The following is a 12224-nucleotide window of genomic DNA, read 5'->3' on the forward strand; positions in this document are numbered from 1 at the left end:
TGAGGGTGGGTGCTGCCCAAGGGACTTCCCATTTCACTTCCCATGCAGCTCACCTTGGCTTCCTCCCTAGGGAATATTTCCCAACCTCTCTATGTCCGCAGGCCTTCAGAAGTGAAGCCTGGCTGCTGAGCCAGGCCCCAGTGTGTGGACCTCCTCTGTCCAAGTGCCAAGTGACCCTGATGTCAACATGGCAGCCAGGGACTCATTCTAAGCCCTGGGTCAGGTCTGCATCCTGAAGCAAAGCTATCATTAGCGAATGGCACTAGAGCCCTCCTCCTGGAATAGTGTCCCTCGGCAATGGGATGAAGATAGGGCACCAGCAGCCCTTACTTACAGAGCAGCATTAGTTCAGCCTCTCCAAGTGTTTATACCTTTCATGATTCCCATTTCATAGAGGGAGGAAACTGAGGAACAGAGCAAAAATGGGATTTTCCCAGCTGTGAATGCTCCTACCATCTGCTGTTTCCCAGAATCTCAGGTAGTTTCAGCACTCACCAAGAAATCACAGCTCCAGTTCTGGGGACTTCACTAACATCTAGAATAAAGAGTTAGTTAAGCACAGCCCCTGGCTAGACAGGCAGCCCTCTATTTGTCATTATATCCAGAAAAACCTCCAAGTGATGCTGCTGCACTCTCCCACAGTCTCTGCAGCCTGTTGGATGGCCAATAATTCGATGGGAGAGGTCTCACTTTCCTCCCAAGACATCCCCACCTCCTTCTCCAGTTGTCCTAGAGGAGAGGAGCTGTGTGGTTAAGGATGCTGAGCCCCTCGCCTCTTACATCTCCATGACTCAGCCAGTCTCCCGGGGTCCAGCTTTAAGCCTCTATGGGCCAGACCCATAAATGAACCAAAGAGCCGTCCTGCAGGCAGAGAGCCTGAAGCTGCCCGAAGGCATTAGCTCTCCCCTCGGTAAAGTCCCAAGGCTTCCAGGGCCCTCTCACTTCTCAGGGATCTAATTATATTTTTAAAGGCAAGGTTAGTAGGAAGGGGTGGAACTTAAATTTTTACCCTACCCTGTGGCTCTGAGGTTCCAGAAAACTTCAGGTCTTGGGTTTTCTTTTTTCTTTCTTTCTTTTTTTTTTTTAATCAAAGTATAGTTGATTTACAATGTTGTACCAATCTCTGCTGTACAGCAAAGTTACACATATATAGACTTTCTTTTTTTAAATATTCTTTTCCATTATGATTTATCCCAGGAGATTGGATATAGTTCCCTGTGCTCTATGGTGGGACCTTGTTGTTTGTCCATTGTGAATGTAATAGTTTGCATCTGCCAACCCAAAACTCACAGTGCATCCCTCTCCCTCCCCCCTCTCCCCCTCCCCCTTGACAACCACAAGTCTGATCTCTATGTCTATGAGTCTGTTTCTAGGTCTTGGGTTTTAAGACCAGTTTCCAGATGGTGGGTGGTCACCCCAGAGCAGGGACAGCAGTTCCTGTGTCCCCTCCAGGAAGGCTGTGCCTCCCCCCCTGCAACCCCATCTGTGCCCCAGGGCCCATCTCAGGCGTTGCCCTGTCCGGTTCCCCAGCTCACACTCCATCTCAGCAGCCAGAAGCTCTTAGTCCTGAGTTATTCACCTGGGAGACAGTAAGAGATTCACAATTAGCTGAGCACCCGCATGGAGACTTTTAGGAGCTGCCACGCCCCCAGCACACTCCGTTGGCATGCGGAATTGAAATGACCCATGCCAGTGATTAGATTAGGGGCTGAAGCCACCCAGCGTTCCACTCCAGCCCCTCCCTGTCCTGTCAGGGGGGTGATGTAGTTAAGTTTGTGCTTCATTTGGCAGAGGCCATAAAGTGGGAATTGCAGCCAGGCTTTCTGCTGGGCAGGAGGGGACTGCTGGGCAGTAGGTGGGCTCGATAGCAGGCAGTAGAGCCGGGGTGGGGAGCCCTTTGCTCGCCCTTTACCTCACCTTCTACCTCTCCCCAAGCCTAGTGCCAGGCTCCAAAGACATGGGGCCCACAAGGGCCTAGCAGGATTATCAGCCCTAATTGGTGTCACTAGGGACAGACCTGCATGGGGATGGCCAGCCCCCCGCCCAGTCTTCTTGCTCATCCTCTTTGGAAAGCTCCAGGCCGAGAGCAAGGGAGTTGAGCAGCTGTTGGTAGTGCTTTCCCTCCCCACCTCCCTGGTCAATCTTGGCTTCTCGTCTCTTCCCCATATGAACCTCCCTCTGTCTCTGTCCCACCTGCCTCCTCCTGGGTGCTGACACCACAGGCTTGAGGTCAGAAATGTTCAGTTGTTCCATGATAGCATGGTTCCTCAGAGCTGACATAGCTTTGGTCTCAGTGCAGACAGAGGCTGCCTGGAGTACTGTCTTGAGACAGGTTTGTTGGACAGAGGCAGGCTCTGCGGGAAAGAATGCTGTGATCAATTAGTGATGTCTGTCACAGGCAAGAGAAGGGTAAGAGGACAAGCAGAGCTAGTGTTCATTGAGGGTTTTGCCATGTGCCAAGCACTGTGCTGAGTGCTTAGGAGGTATTAGTCTAGGACCCCTAGAGAGCAGGGGGTTTATTGTGTTCGCTGCTGTATTTCCAGTGCCTACAGCAGTGCCTGGCACACTGTAAACACTCAATCAATATGTCAATACGTGTTGCATGAACCACACTGGGTTCAAATTCCGGCTCTGTCACTTACTAGCTATGTGATTTGGGGCAAGTCATTTAAACTCTGTGCCTCAGTTTCCTCATCTATACAATGTGATTAATATTAAACCTAGCTTATAGACTTATTATGAGAATTAAATGAGTTACTACATGTAGAAAAGTGTCTGACACTTGCAAAGTCTTTGATTGAATGAAAGTCTTTATCTTTAGTATCAATATCCCCATTTCACAAGTAATCATATCACTGATATTTGTGCCAGACACTTTTCTAAGTGCTCTCTGTCTACGATCTCATTGGACAGATAATATAAAAATGAATAAACAGAGACCTCAATGAAAAGCGAGTTGGGAAGTCAGAAGGAGGAGTTCTCACACCGTGGATGATAGCAGAGCCCTACAGGAAGAAGAAAAACTTTCTCTTCTAGGCTGGCAGGAGCTCAACCAATGAAAAGCCACTATGCTTTGAACTCTCAATTCCTCCAATGGATTCCAAGTTTACCATAGCCCTCCCAGCTTCCTTTCCCCCTCTATAGAAGAGTTCTCCTCTCTTTGTTGCACAAGACTTATACATGGCTCACCATGCTTGCAGACCCCAAATTACAATTCTTTGCTGATCCTGAATAAACCCATGTACTGCTGAAGAAATAACTGTCTATTTGTTTAAGGTCAATGATAGATAGATAGATAGATAACACTACGGTTATTATGAGGATTATATATATTATGAGATGCATATATAATGAGATAGTATCTACAGTGTCACTTGGTATCTGAGGGGGATTGGTTCCAGGACCCCACCCCCTTGGATACCAAAATCTGTAAATGCTCAAGTGTCTTACAGTCAGTCCTCTGTATCTGCAGGTTCCACATCCATAGATACAGAAGGCTGACTGTATAATCCTCATAATAACCCTAGTATTATCATTCCCATTTCAGTTAAAGAAACTGAAGCACAGAGAAGTTAAGTAAGTTGCCCAAGATCATTAAGCTAGCAAGTGACAAAGCTAACATTCAAATCTTAAGAGTCTGGGTCCAGATTCTTGGGCTCTCTGCTAAAGTCAGACACACTCTGGCTCCAGAGCTTACACCCTTGACCATTACTTTTTTAAAGAAGCTTAAATTTGCCAACCTTATATATAAATAGAGGAAGGACCAGTGTTAGAAGTTGGAAGTTTGAATTCCAACTCCACCGCTCATTGGGTTCATGACCTTGGCAAGTTATCTCAGAATGTCAACTTTTTTCTCATCTGTAAATTCTGAGAAAGAGCTCTTTTGCTGAGGTGCTGTGAAGATTGAAATAGGATTTATGAAATTCGGGGTTCAGTGTCTTGCATTGGAGGCAATGAGAATGATATATGCTACTACTATTATTATTATTATTATTATTATTATTAATCTTTCCACAGGGCTGTTATGAGAGCAGAGATCATATACATAATAATGCTATGAAAATTCTAAAGATGTCCTACTCAGAGCATTGTCCCTGCAGCAGCAGCAGCAGCAGCAACAGTACCGGGAACTGGTTAGAAATACAGAATCTTGGGCTCTAAATTGGAATCTGAACTCTAACCAGATCCCAGATGATTCACTTGCTTATAACAGTTGGAGAAGCGTGGATCTAAAGAATGATGAAGGGAAAGGGGGACGGTCTGAGTTTTGGGAAGGGGACACACAGGAGTCCCGGGAGCTGGGGCTTCTCGGGCAGTACAGCGTCACGTGGAGCCTGCCTCTGCTACCAGGGCAGCCGGGCCCCCCAGGCACCTGCCAATCACTGCACTCCACTCGGTAATCTGCCCTCCCCACAACCAGAGCAGCCAAGCACTCAGTGCAGCTGGGTGGCTGAATTACAGGCTGTGGGCAGATGCCGGAGATGACTCTGTGTATGCTGTCCAAAGAGAGAGGGCAGTGAAGGGAAGAGAAAGCCCCTTCCACTGTCCTCCTTCCTCTGACAGCAGACACCCTCTTTTTTGGAGAACCAAGCTGCCGATACCAACCATCAGGTGGCCCCTTTCCCCCAGAGCCCACTCACCGTGGAGCAAACTCAATGCAGCAAACTCCTGAGCCCTCCTGCCGGCCAGGTCATAGCCACAGTATCTCCAAGGACCTCCATTGTGTGAATCCTTCCCCTCACAGGAGGGGCTTCCTCTAACGGATTGGCCTCTGACAGATGGAGCAGGCTTGTTCACCCAAATCCTCGCCACTCCCCAGAACTTGGCCCCTCAGAACACCTGCGACCAGAGCTGCAGTCGCCCTAACCGTATCTGGCATGTAATCACAGGCCCGCACAGAGTAGGGCACTGGGAATTCTGGATGAAGGAACATGTGCTCCAGTTCCCCCAGAAGGCATCCGGCCAAGCTGCAGTGGGGCAAGCGCTTTGCTGCCATCTTGTATCAAAGCGCCGGGCCCCGGGGGTGGGGACGGGAAGAGCCCCAGGTGACAAGGTGCGCCGTGCTGCAGTCACCACTCATTGCCTGCCTTCCAGAGGTGCCAGTTCTGGGAGGAGGTGACGCTCAAGTGGAGATGAAGCTCTGCTCCCCACCCAGGTCTCCCTGCCACCATGTCTCAGCCCCAGTTGCGGGGGTGGGGGATGAAAGCTCTCTCCAACTCCCAGACCTTCCCTGGCTGGTGATAGTTCAAACACCCATTAGGTTTTATGGGGCACTGATTCCAAGTGATGGCTCTGGGGCTGCACTCCAAGACCTTAGGTCTCCCTGCACCCTGCTAATCCTTCTGGACATTTGGCCTGTTTCTCCCTCACCCTCTGCCCTCTTGCCTTTCAGCCACCATGACACTCTGCCTACTCCCTGAACTTGACCCTTGAGGGTAACTGAGCAGAGCTCAGGCTTGTCACTGTGGCTTTGTAAATCTGGGGTCCCCTGCGCTGCCTCTTTGAGCAGCAGGGTGTGTGTGTGTGTGTGTGTGTGTGTGAGTTTGAGGGAGTCACTCAAATTTGGAAGGGAATTAGACCATCTCGTTCAAAGCTCTCATTTTGTAGATGAGGCTGGGAGAAAATAACAATAAATCAGAGATAGTGATAAAGATGATGGTAATGATACTGATTACTGACAGCTACCACCTATGGGATACTCACTAAACGTGAGAACTTCCCATATTGCACATAAATTAGTCCTCCTGATAATCTTACAGGGTTGGGTAAATTTACAGATACAGAAACAGAGGCCCAGAGAGGTTAAATAACTTGCTTAACATCACAGTGAGTAAGAGAAAGAGTAGAATTTGAGCTCAGGATTATCTGACTTAACACCTATTAGCTTGAGTATCTAGATGTCAGTATCTAGGTGCATCTAGTATCTCTAGAGTTTAGGGAGGTGGTGATGATAACCGGGGCCCTCCCTGTCGCAGGGAGCTGTGGCAGAGTTAAATCAGCTCCTGAGGGGGTGGAAGCTGCAAACATGAGGGGTTATTATTCTCAAGTGCAGAGCCCAGAGGAGAGCTGGGGTCTTCTGTTTCCCAATGCAGTGTGCCTCCCCGAGGTTAACCCTGCTGGGAGAGAGGCCCTGCCCCCGTGTCGTCATGTTAGAAGATGCACACACCGTCCTGGACTAGAATCCTGAGGACCCCCTGTGCTCCCCTGCCCAGGTTGAAGAGAAGCTGGTGCGAAGGGTAGGGGAAAGGGTCAGATATGGGGCTGGGCTACCGCAGGTCAAGTCAGGATGGGCCAGGTCCAGATTTAAGGGGGAGGCTAAGAAGGCTGGCATTGTGGTGTGACAAGCCATGCTGCTCTGGGGAAGTGTTGGAGCTAGTTGGGGCTGGAGTAGAGGGTGCAGGGCTTAGGGGTGCCCAGGGCTGGGAGCCTTCTCTTTCAAAGAAAATAAAGAAGATGATGGGGAGAGAGTCATCCAGGGCTAAATTCAAATCCTGGCTCCATCATTTAATGACTCTGTGACCTCAGAAAAGTTAAATAATTCTCTGAGCCTCAGTTTACCCATCTGTAAAATATGGATACTTCTGCGAAAAATGCCATTGGTAATTTGCTAGAGAAATGTAAATCAAAACCACAATGAGGTATCACCTCACACCGGTCAGAATGGCCATCACCAAAAAATCTACAAACAATAAATGCTGGAGAGGGTGTGGAGAAAAGGGAACCTTGTTGCACTGTTGGTGGGAATGTCAATTGATACAACCACTATGGAGAACAGTATGGAAGTTCCTTAAAAAACTACAAATAGAACTCTCATACGACCCAGCAATCCCACTCCTGGGCATATACCCTGAGAAAACCATAATTCAAAAAGAGTCATGTACCAAAATGCTCATTGCAGCACTCTTTACAATAGCCAGGACATGAAAGCAACCTAAATGTCCATCAACAGATGAATGGATAAAGAAGATGTGGCACATATATACAATGGGATATTACTCAGCCATAAAAAGAAATGAAATTGAGTTATTTGTAGTGTTGTGGATGGACTTAGAGTCTGTCATACAGAGTGAAGTAAGTCAGAAAGAGAAAAACAAATACCGTATGCTAACACATATATATGGAATCTAAAAAAAAAAAAGGTTCTGAAGAAGGTAGGGGCAGGACAGGAATAAAGACGCAGTCGTAGAGAATGGACTTAAGGACTCGGGGAGGGGGAAGGGTAAGCTGGGACGAAGTGATTGAGTGGCATTGACATATATACACTACCAAATGTAAAACAGATAGCTAGTGGGAAGCAGCCCCATAGCACAGGGAGATCAGCTCGGTGCTTTGTGACCGCCTAGAAGGGTGGGATAGGGAGGGTGGGAGGGAGACGCCAGAGGGAGGGGATATGGGGATATAAGTGTAAGTATAGCTGATTCACTCTGTTATACAACAGAAACTAACACAACAATGTAAAGCAATTATACTCCAATAAAGATGTTAAAAAAAAGATAATTTCTCAGAAAATACTAATAACAATATATTAAGACTCTAATCTTCCCGGAAACAAGGGGATGGATAAAAAGGCCACTCCAGTTCCTTCCTTGATAGGAATTAGAATTCAAGTAAGAGAGAAATTTAAGCCAAAACATCTCCGTCCCCAGGCCCAGCTCTGGCGTGTCCAGATGGACTAATGGCCACTCACTAGGAATAAGGTGTCTTCTCTGGTCCCTTCCTCCCTGGAATTTAGTAATTCTTTTGAGTGAGAGAGAAATTTAAGCCAAATGACTTTCTGTCCCCAGATCTAGATCTCGGGTGACCAGATGGACTGACCCATAACCAGCCCCATTAAGGCCTGGCCTTTGTTACTAGCTTGCTAATTCTAGATGCACTTTCCAGGACCTTCTACCTTGGAGACGTTTCTCTGTTTTGGGGGGCACAGAAGAAGAGATTCCATCTCAAGGAGCTGAAAAAGCTAGAATTTGATGGAAATTTAGGGGAAAGGGAAGGGGAAAAGTTTCATCTTTAGGAAGGAGACATATGCAAGAGGCTGGAATACCCCCTTCTTGGATCTTTGCTAGGACTTGAGAGAGACCTCCATCTTTCTTTGCCAGAAGGACTCTGCCTGTGCTGCTGTTTCTCACACCCATGACCCCACCACCACCACCATGGACTGTGTGAAGGATTACCAGCTCCCTTGTGAAAACAAGTTCTTGATCTCTGAAGTTTAGCAACAGGAGGATGGCCAGGAAGGCAAGGCAGTGGGACCAAGCAGCCCATCGTGGTCCCTTGGGTTTCACTGTTCTCAGTGCTTCTCTCTCAGACCGTCACTGCTGCTACCACACTGGCCTAATCAGTAGTAAATTCCCCTTCCTTCTCCTCCCCTTAGCGTGGAGGAAGAAGGTGGGGCATTCTGTATTGAGTACATATTAAGGGAAGAGACGAGGGAAGTAAGCAAAGGGATACATGAAGACTGAGACAGTCTTGTAGGGCACAGGGCACTCATTCCTCCTCGACTTAGTGTCCCAAAATAGCTTCATAGAGTCCCAGAAAGAACAGCATAACTTCACAGGCCCCTTGCCTGGGTGTCTTCATTCCTACTTCTTGCCTGTCTGCATGTGGAAGGTGGCAATATAAGCAGCCACCTCCTAGGAACAAACCCTTGGTCATCTTGACCTTTGGGGGTCAATATTGAGGGAAAAAGCCCCAATGTATCACTTACGTCAGAATCTCCATCCTGTCTGGTTGGAGGGCTAGAAAAAAGCCTTTTCCTCAAGTGGCAAGACAAGAAATAACCCCATCCTTCTAATGAAGCCTCACTTCATGCACCCAGACTCTACAGAGTAATATCAGACTCCAAAAACTCTAGCATCACGTCCATACCATGAGGAGGGGCTACAGAGTTCACCAGTTCCACATTTACTGTGCAGCCCATACCTGACATTTACAGAGCTTAGCTGGGACCAGGATGATAGAGTGCAGTGTTTCTGAATCCATTTTGTAGTGGGGAAAATAGTACACTTAACAGTCCATTAAGTTATCATATATCTACTTATGACACGCCTCAATAAAAATATCTTTAATTAGCAGACTTGTGAGCCTACCCTTTCAACAAAGCCAATCAAGGCAAGAATGTGGACCCCCATGCATTCCCGGGATTGGAGCCAGAGTCCAATCAGCCTGGGTCTAAATCCGGAGATGTTCTTGGATTCAGTGCAATCAGGTGGTTAAAAGCCCAGGCTTCCGAGTCTATAAGACTTAATACCATGTTCTCCACTTATTGGCTGTGTAAGGTTGCTTAACTTCTCTGTGCCTCAATTTCCTCACTGGCAATATGGAAATAATATCTTCTTCATAGGAAGTAAGGATTAAATATGATAAAGAGCTTAGCACAGTGCCTGGCACATAGTATGCTTGATAAATAGCAGGTACTGTTGGTGGAGTGGTGTGGAACCAGGTCATTCCAAGGACCGGTGCCTTATTAGAGAACAGGTCGTGATGAGACCTGATGGGACATCGAGGAAAGAAAAACCCAGAGAGGAGAGACCCTCCAATGTCTGAAGACACTGTTGCTCTCCTCTCCTTCCTATAAAGGCCACTGCTGCCTTTTTGGGCAGGAGAACTAGGAAAACTGATCCTCCTGGTTTCCACCCTCTCCATGAATAGACACCCCCTAAGCTGTTCAGCCTCCAGGCCAGGATGTGTCAGGTCCCTGGAACTGGGTGGTAGAAAGGCTGCCCCCATGCCACCCCCAGAGCAAAGAGAGGTGGGTCTCATAGGGGCCTCGGGAACGAGAACCAAGCCTGGGTGTCCAAACAATGGGCTTCGTGAATCTCTCTCCTCAAGGCGTTGGGGGAAGATAAAGCTCTATCTCCCATTTAGCACCATAATGAGAAACCATAGGCTTCCCCCAGCCCTCCTCTAGCCAGTGGGCCTCTAGTGGGGCCAGATGTTACTACAGGTTGCAGAATTTTTATAGGTTTGTAGGTTTTAAAAGATCAGGTTGTTTAGTGGTAAAAGTTTTACAGACCAGTAAAAATCTACTGGTGGAGATGGGAAGCACACAGCTGTAATGGGAAGGGCTGGAACCAAGCGTCTGGAGGAGCTCAGCTCCATCCATAAGTAGCTTTGGGAACTGAGGCAAGTCCTGGAGGCTCTCTGGGCTCTGTGTTTTAACCTGGAAAATGGGAGCAAGAAAAGTGGTAAAGGACTATGTCACGGGACAACATCATGAATGGGTGGAAAGCTCCAAGCACACATGTGAACACAGTCCTCCTTCCCATGGTTCTAGAAGCATCTGGACACAAAGGAAGGCCTACAGGCCCTACAGCCTCCGAGCATTTCATTACCCACACTGGATGGCTGCCATCTGTGTGTCTGCCTCCCTGGGAGGAGCCTGGCCGTCTGCAGGCAGAGCTCAGGAATCAAATTAGCCAGGCCTCTGCTTTTGCCTCATCCCCACTGGTCAAGGAGAGTTCATCAAGGCCTCACACTCATTCTTATCTTGTTTTAAAGGGGCAAAAGTGACTCCACAGTTTCATCGGAAGCCGCCACTGGCCACGGCTCCAACTCCCCTTGTCTGTTGTGCCATCAAGTCCATTAATTTCTTCAAGGGAGACTTGATTGCTGCTCCATCAGAGAGACGCACAGGCAATACATCTCCATTGGAGGCCGTGGCCTGCCCGACTCGCTCTAATTCTGTTACCTAAGAAGCTAATTCTCTAATGCACACGCTGGGCAGAAGACATCCTCTTCCCTCCCTAACACAATTGGGCAGTCCCAGAGGGTCCCAGGAGCCACTGCAGGAACGAAAGCTTGGGGTCCATGGCACAGGGTCTCCAGGCTTCCTTACTGTCCCCGAGATGGTCCACCGCAGTATGGAGAGCTCATTGCCCAGAGTCCCATTCGGGGGGCGTCAGCTACATTCAGGCCACCTGGGGCTCACGGCTCAGCCCCTTCTTGCTGCCTCTGCTTCCTCCTTTCCCCTCCTCTTTCATCTCTTCTTTTCCTCCTTCTTTGCCAATATTTGTCCCCCTCCTTCCTTGCCTTTTACTTCTATTTTCCTCTTCCTTCTCAGTTTCCTACCAAGTTTTCTTTCTCTTCTCGTCTTCCTTTTCTGCTTCTTTTTACTTTTTTTTTTTTTTGCCGTACGCGGGCCTCTCACTCTTGCGGTCTCTCCCGTTGCGGAGCACAGGCTCTGGACACGCAGGCTCAGCGGCCATGGCTCACGGGCCCAGCCGCTCCGCGGCATGTGGGATCTTCCCGGACCAGGGCACGAACCCGTGTCCCCTGCATCGGCAGGCAGACCCCCAACCACTGCGCCACCAGGGAAGCCCTCTTTTTACTTTTTTACCTCCCCCTTCTCCTTCTCCAGATCCCCCCTTTCTATAGTTTACCTTCTGTTTCTTTTCATCTTCCTCTTGTCCCTTTTTTTCCTCCAGCTTTGGTGCTGGCCCTTTTAGATCAAGGTCAGTGTCTAATGCTCCTTCCTGGCTCTCTGTCTCTGGAGGGTTTGGATCAGTGGAAGGAATGGGCCCCAGGCCACGTTGGCCTGGGCTTGGAGCAAAATACAGCAGGGTGGGGGGTGCCTCATGTTTACACACCGGGAGCCCCAAGGATACAGAATGGGACATTCTGTATCCTTGTGTGTGTGTGTGTGTGGCAGGGGAGCAGTTAAATGTGTATTTGCCCTTTAATGATAATGCCCAGTCACCTGTTTAGCTAGGGGCACTGTGTCACCTGTGGAGTTAAAGCATGGTCCTCCTGCTTCTCGGACCCCACCCCACCCTGCCCCAGCCCGATGCTACCGACAGGCATAAGTGAAGGCAGCAGCCTAAAGCACCTCCCAGCAGACAGGCTGCACCCTTGCTCCAGGAGCTCCTGCAGCCCCCTGACATGAAGTTGCTCCTTGGGGAACTTGGCCAGGCCACCTGGCTGAATGGGTGGACTGAGCTCTGGCCACATGACATCAGCCTGGAGGGCTCCCCTCTCACTGGCTCCCTCTTCTTCCTTCCCCGCCCTGAAACCTGATCCAGCTGAAGGATTGATGGCAGGAAAACTTGGCGGCTTCCCAGCCCTGGTGGCCGGGGCAGTGCGAGGCTGCGGCCTCCTAAGGTGCAGGGAGCAGCCAGCTGGGAAAGGCAGGCTGGCTGGGACGTGAGGCTGGCAGAGCGCAGGCAGGCTGGTCCTCAGCAGGGCTCACCCTGAAGGCCACTCGAGGCACCCGACCCCGCGAGAAGCTC

Source organism: Mesoplodon densirostris, chromosome 7 (genome assembly GCF_025265405.1).
Source record: "Mesoplodon densirostris isolate mMesDen1 chromosome 7, mMesDen1 primary haplotype, whole genome shotgun sequence".
NCBI classification, from domain to species: Eukaryota; Metazoa; Chordata; class Mammalia; order Artiodactyla; family Ziphiidae; genus Mesoplodon; species Mesoplodon densirostris.